General features: G+C 42.8%; 1 protein-coding gene across 2 annotated transcripts in view; it reads right to left on the minus strand.

Moving 5' to 3' along the window:
* Positions 1-6,336, minus strand: part of Zscan30 (zinc finger and SCAN domain containing 30) — a 21,506-nt gene extending 15,170 nt beyond the window's left edge. Inside the window, exons 1-2 of one of the 2 annotated variants that reach the window (XM_029471723.1) lie at positions 6,283-6,332; positions 1,854-1,939 (exon numbers count right to left, since the gene is read on the minus strand). The gene's annotated coding sequence lies outside the window, so the exon portion shown is untranslated. Of the gene's footprint in view, positions 1-1,853; positions 1,940-6,282 lie in introns of both variants that reach the window. The other variant, XM_029471724.1, reaches the window with a different exon arrangement.
* Positions 6,337-6,764: the final 428 nt, after the last annotated feature.

Consider the following 6,764-nt stretch of genomic DNA (forward strand, 5'->3'; position numbering starts at 1 on the left):
AAAAAAAAAAAAAAAGAATGTAAAGATGAGGATCATGGGAAATTTCCATGAGTGCATAAAGAAGAAAAGCCAGAGCACGAGTCATGGATCTCCTTCGTTATTCATAAGAGTCATGAATTCCCTTCGTTACTTCACAAATACTATAAAATTTACTATACACAAACTGTTCAACAGAAGTCTTATATTAAGTTCTCTTCCGGGGCTGGAGAGATGGCTCAGAGATTAAAAGCACTGACTGCTCTTCCAGAGGACCTGAGTTCAATTCCCAGCAACCACATAGTGGTTCACAACCATCTGTAATGTGATCCACCGCCCTCTTCTGGTGTGTCTGAAGACATCAACAGTGTACTCACATATATAAAATAAATAATTCTTAAAAAAATTTTTTTTAAAGTTCTCTTCCAAGGGACTCTGAGTTCAGTTTGAGAAAACAGGCAAACAGTATGATCAAAGGAATCACAGGACAATCAAAGGAAGGTAAGCATGAAGAAAAGACCAATGACTAAGAGCAGAGAGAGGGGGCCAGAAGAGCCAACGCAAGCTGCCTGCAAATTTTGAGTGACACAGATCGATGTGAGAGAAGAACATGGCCTACTGAAGAAACTGATGGGAGTTTAGGAATAGCAGACTAATGGTTGTCATCTCCAGTTATAGCTCAATTATCAGCCATGGAAGATAGGCCCTAAGACAGATTCAGTGGGAATTCCCAAGAGTATGGCTTTAATAAATGTCCCAGGTACATCTATGTACCCAGGTTTAAAAGTCTATGCCAGACCCTGGAACACTAATGGACAGTAAGAGAAAATACACCTATAGTAGAACAGCCAAGCCATTCATGGTGTGAGTGGTGGATCCCCAAGGCCACAAGCATGGCTGGAAGGTCTGACTCCTATGCAGAGAGTTGTGCAGAAGAGATAGGCTACAACCATTCAGGTGTGAGACCATAATAGTTTGAAGGATAGAAGACGAAGATACAGAAACTGAACAGGTCTTAGAGTCCTACTTGATAAGGGTTTGGAAGACAGATTAGTCAAGGCTAGGAAGAGTGTTTCAAGCCTATAATCCAACATTTACTAGGCTGAAGAAAGACTGTTTGTGAATTCCAGGCAGCTCAGGCTACATACTGAGTTCTTACCTATACACTGAGACCCTATCTCTAAAGAAAGAGAACGCCGGGCGTGGTGGCGCACGCCTTTAATCCCAGCACTCGGGAGGCAGAGGCAGGTGGATTTCTGAGTTCGAGGCCAGCCTGGTCTACAAAGTGAGTTCNATCCCAGCACTCGGGAGGCAGAGGCAGGTGGATTTCTGAGTTCGAGGCCAGCCTGGTCTACAAAGTGAGTTCCAGGACAGCCAGGGCTATTCAGAGAAACCCTGTCTCATAAAACCAAAAAAAAAGAAAGAAAGAAAGAAAGAAAGAAAGAAAGAAAGAAAGAAAGAAAGAAAGAAAGAAAGAAAGAAAGAAAGAAAGAAAGAGAATGATGAATTCAGGTTTCTGGGCAACTCTAGTGACAGGAAGCTAATTGTGCCAGATCTGAACTATTCAGTAACGAAGTTAGGTCTGAGATACCTACAATGTAACATTTCCTCTGTGCTTTGACAGATATTAACAGATGTTTCATAAATAGCCAAACATAAATCCATGCATAAACAACATGGACACTAGATTGTATGTTTTGAGACAAGGTCTTGAACAAGGGTCTCAGGTAGGACTAGTCCCAAAATTCACAATCTTCCTTACTTCTTTCTCCTAAGCACCTCCCAAACCCTGTTAAGTTTTAGAATAAGAGAAATAATAATTACTTTTTTTTCTTAGTAAGTCAATATTTAAGAACTTTAGGGCTATATCGTGGTACCTTGTCTGGGGGTTGTGGGAACACGTGGAAGGACAGGATGGGACAGTACACATTTGCCACCAAACCTTCTGACCTGAGTCTGATACCTGGAACACAAAAGGTAAAAGGAGAATTCCTGAATGTATTCCTCTGATCTACACATGCACACTCGCGCGCGCACACACACACACCCACCAAATAAAATATAAACAAAGAGGAAAACAAAGAACTGATGTGTGTCACGCTGTCGGATGTTTGTGGTGTATCACAGCATTTTCCAGGATTGCACATTGATGTATGGTCTTCACTTAGTGATCAGCACTCTGTTATGTCTCTGGCCTTTCAATCCCTGTATTTGTGATATTACTCATGTTTTAAATTTTATTTTTAATTATATGTAGGTGTGTGTTGATGTATGGATTGTGCTCATGTATGCAGTGCCTACTGAGGCTAGAAAAGGACATTGGATTCCCTGGAGCTAGAGTTATAGGTGGTGTGAGCCAGCTAACATGGATGCTAGAAACCGAACTGAGGTCCTCTCCAAGGGCAGTCAGCATAAACCCTTAGCTGCCTCACCAGCCCCTACTTAATTTTTATTATAAATACTATGCCTTGATAACAGGTTCTTCAGGCACATGTGACTGAGAGAAGTTTATAACAAGTTTTTATTTCTGCTCCTCCGTTCCTTCCCAGTGCCCCCATAGAATTAGTCCTAAGCATTTCCCCTTACTGTCCCTCTCCATGTCCCCATCACTTTAAGCTAATACCCATCTCCTAGTCTAGAACTCTCACCTGACCTCCAGACCTAGTTACCCACAGTTGCTCAATCTCATGATGAATTTTCTGGAATATCTTAAAAGGACTTCAAATGAAGCATAGGGAAACCACCTCATGAACCTTGCCAGCTTGAACCTGTGTTCCTAAAGGTTCCTAAAGCTGGCTGTGTAGCCAGTAACCAATGCATCTAACAGTTCTCTCTAACCCCTTCCTTCTATTCAAATTAAGCCCTACTGGTTTTCTTTCTTCTCTTTAGAGTCTACACTTCCTCTTCCAGCCATCACCTAAAAAGTATCCCATGAGTCAAACAATCCAGCTTACCACTGGGCTTCCCTCTGACCAACTTTTGCTCACAGTGGTATTCACTGATCAGGGTCAGCTGTTGGTTTTGACTTTTAATACCTAATGTGATTGTAATGTGCTATCAAGACTGTTATTGGGAGGCTGGAGGGATGCCTCAGGGGTTAAGAGCACTGGCTGCTCTTCCAGAGAATCTGGGATAGAGTCCCGCACATATATGGCAGTTGACAGCAGACTGTAACTTGAGTTCCAGAGGATCCAATGCCCCCTTCTGGGTTCTAAGGGCACTGCAAACATTCGTTACACAGTACATGTGCATAAATGAATCTTTTTCTTTTACAAGATAAGAAATTTATTTATTTTCCTAATTAGTTATTTTCTTTATTTGCATCTCAAATGTAAATAGAAATGTGTGTGTGTATATAAAATATATGGGTTAGGCTAGGTTTCCACAGTGCAACACTCACTAGCTAGCAATTGATTCTGGCTGTCAGCTGGGTGTATTATTAATAAGAATGCTATATATGTGCTCTTCATGTGCCTCTGGCTATTTATTTTAGAAACACAAACCTTTTAGGATAAAGCCCTCTTTAATGTACTCATCTCATTCACTCGGGCTGTGTTCTAGCTTAGTCAGACGCTCCTAAATCAGATCCCAATAACTACATCTGTAGCACAATCCACAAATGATCCTGAGATGTCAATGCTGAGAACCCTGACTTAGTCAAGAAACCATAAAAGACAAGGGTAAAGGGAACTGCATTTCTCTCAAAGCACTTGACTTTTTGTCAAGAACTACACTGTGCTGGTATGGGGAAGGTGAACTAGAGATGGTTAAGCACACTTATTGCTCTTACAGAGAACCCAGGCTCAGTTCCTAGCACTCACATAGTGGCTCACACCCATCTATTACTCTAGTTCCAAGGACTCCCATGCACATGATCCACATAAACTCACACAGGCTCACACACATAAATAAAATACATAAATTAATTCACACACCTTAATGGGACTTCTGGTCTTGTCCATGACTACACAAACTACATTGTTTTGGCTCACTACTGTATTTCTATCACTCAACCCAATGAATCACATGACACTTTAAGTTATATACAGGACTATAATACTGAACATATATATACACATGTATATATAAGTATGTGCGCATATAATATGCACATACATATATAGTTACATGTGCCATAATCAAAAAATAATTTCAAAGATGTACTTATCAACACTGTCAGGTACCTAATACAAACTGAGAAACATTCCCACGGCAGTTAGCAGGTTTCAAGTAGTGATGTAGCTCACAAAAAAGCACTAGCGTTGAAGTCAAACAATCTTAATCAGTCAGTCAGGTAATCATGGTGAGATTCTGGAATTCCATTCCCTCTCCTGGAAAGAGTTACTACTATAACTACACTAGCTAGGGCTGCACACTATGTTAAGCACACCTTTTTATGTCGATGCTTTCACACAAACAGTCCCTTCCAGGGCTAGCCAGTCCCACAGCAGTAAGCAATTCAGTGTGGACATTCCTTGGAAACGAACAGACCCAGAATCCCCTCTTCCCAAGTTCTTGGTGAGGCTCTCACCCTCAAGACCATTAATTTCCTATACTATTCTCTTCAAAGTCAGCACCAAACAAGCAGGGAAATTATCTCCCAGAGTGCACTGCTGCTTCACCTGATCCCTCCTATAGCAACCACCGGCAAGATTCTTCCCATTTCCCCTTGCGCTTTCTGCCCTCTGACTCTGAGGCTCTCCTATCAGCACATGCCCCATCTCTTGAGAACTGCAGGAACAAATTACCTTTCCAACCCAAATCATCTCCTTTTTAAAAACACATGTCAAAACTGTCCCAGTAAGATAGTCAAGGTCAGAAGCAAATTCCACTTTACAAGGAACGGGTTACAGAATAGGAGCCACTGTGAAAAACGTACCAAGAGAACAGTCACTAAAGGCAAGTCCAGGCCCGACACCCATCCTCTCACAGAAGACAGACTGTACAGAGAAGCAGCCCAGTGTTTCAGGGTAGCACGCACACTTGTTAGGATACGAGTGAGAGGAAGCAGATCTGTCTGCAAGGGTATAAAGTAGCTGGTTCTGATCAGGAAAGCTGCATGGAGGTGTCAACCAGCAGATGGTGAAAGAGTACAGGTGGGAGGCGCTGAGCCTGGGAGCAAGCCGGCCCCCACTTCTGGAAGGTGATTCCCTGACCCCTAACCAAGAGGGAACCTCCAGAGCGCTTCTTCTGGGTAACCAACCCTCTACTGGCTGAGGCAGGCTGTTATTAAGTTATTTGCACTGGAATGTAATTGTGTCAGAATGTTACTGCTTGATCATTTAATAAGTAACAATGCCCTGCACCTTTATAGTAAGTAGATCCCAGCATTGTCAACCCCGCCTTCACAGCATGCTATACTGGAAATTCCCACTGTTTCAATATATGCAAGTCGTCCCATCTTAATGTGGCTTGTGGGGTCATCTGGACTGTTGTTTTTGTTGTTTTGTTTTGTTTCTTGAGCCAGGGGCTCATATTTGAGCTGGTCTTTAACGATTTGATCCTCCTGCCTCCACCACCTGAGTGCTGGAATTATAGGTCTGACTCCAGGGTCCACAATCTCAGATGACTTCTCTGCTGAAATGCTGGCTCATATCTGCTTTACTCATAAAGTCAAAGTGCTCACTAGAAGAGGACCTTAGTTTCTACAAAATTGACAATATTTATTGTGTACAGGCATGAAGGGCTGGGCAGTTATCAAGACTTTGCCCCTGCCATTATAGAACTTAACAGCAGGAAGAGGTATGTGTTAAACAGAAGCACACATCTAATTGTCAATACAAAATACAAAAAGCCAGACTTCGTGGCACAGGACTGACTGGATCTAGCTACTTGAGAGGCTGAGACAGAAGTTCTCCAAACTCAAGGTCAGCCTGGGCTAGAGTGAGCTCTGGGCCACCCTGGGTAATCAGTGATACTGTGTCTCCGATTTTAAAACACTGGTACATCTTAAAATCTACAGAGAATTTGGTACTTTGAAAGTGTCTAATAAAGGAAAAGCCAAGACCGTGATGAGACCTGGCCCTGGAACGAGCTTTGTGCACAGCAAGGAGCCTGCCAGCACCAACACACAGGAGGCGCTGGTAAATGAAGAGTGCAGAAGAAGCACAGGAGGACACGCTGCGAGCAGAGGCACCCTTAGAGGGACAAGCGACCCGCTAACCTGCCAAGTGGCCTGGGCACTGCTTCAGGCTTTCCCCAAACAGACTCCGAGAGAAGGGTAGTGACTAGAGTGTACGCGAGGATGCGCTCCACCAGAGGGGCCTGGAAGGCATCGAAGCCTAAAGGCTACACCCTCGTACTCACCTCGCTCCGCAGATTACCCGCACAGCCCAGGGAAGCCAGAAAGCCTTAGTGCTCCCGTGCCGGAAGTGGGAACGAGCGTGCCCCTCTAGGAAACCCGAAGGACTACTTTTTCTATGGCTGCATGTGCCCTTTTAGGGGTGTCTCAGTGACTGAACATATGATAAAAATGCAAAGATTATAGTGAACCAGATCTTGAGAGTTAAATCAAGTCAGTGCATGAAAGAGACTATTACGTTTTCAAGGTGTGTTCAAATGACTTAAAATACATGTATATATTTTCCCTCAAATTGATCTGGCCATAAAGGACCCTCTGTTGATGATTCTTTCTCAACTTTACGAAGATCATTGTTTTGAGAGATAGAGTTTTCCTGAGTGTCAGAAAAGGATTAAATTAGAATACAGGTGTTGAGCCTGATAAAATACATAATTAAATTAAATCGTTCCAAAATGTCCTTCAGAAACCAACACTCATATTCTTTCGA

This window comes from Mus caroli, chromosome 18 (assembly GCF_900094665.2).
Source record: "Mus caroli chromosome 18, CAROLI_EIJ_v1.1, whole genome shotgun sequence".
NCBI lineage: Eukaryota > Metazoa > Chordata > Mammalia > Rodentia > Muridae > Mus > Mus caroli.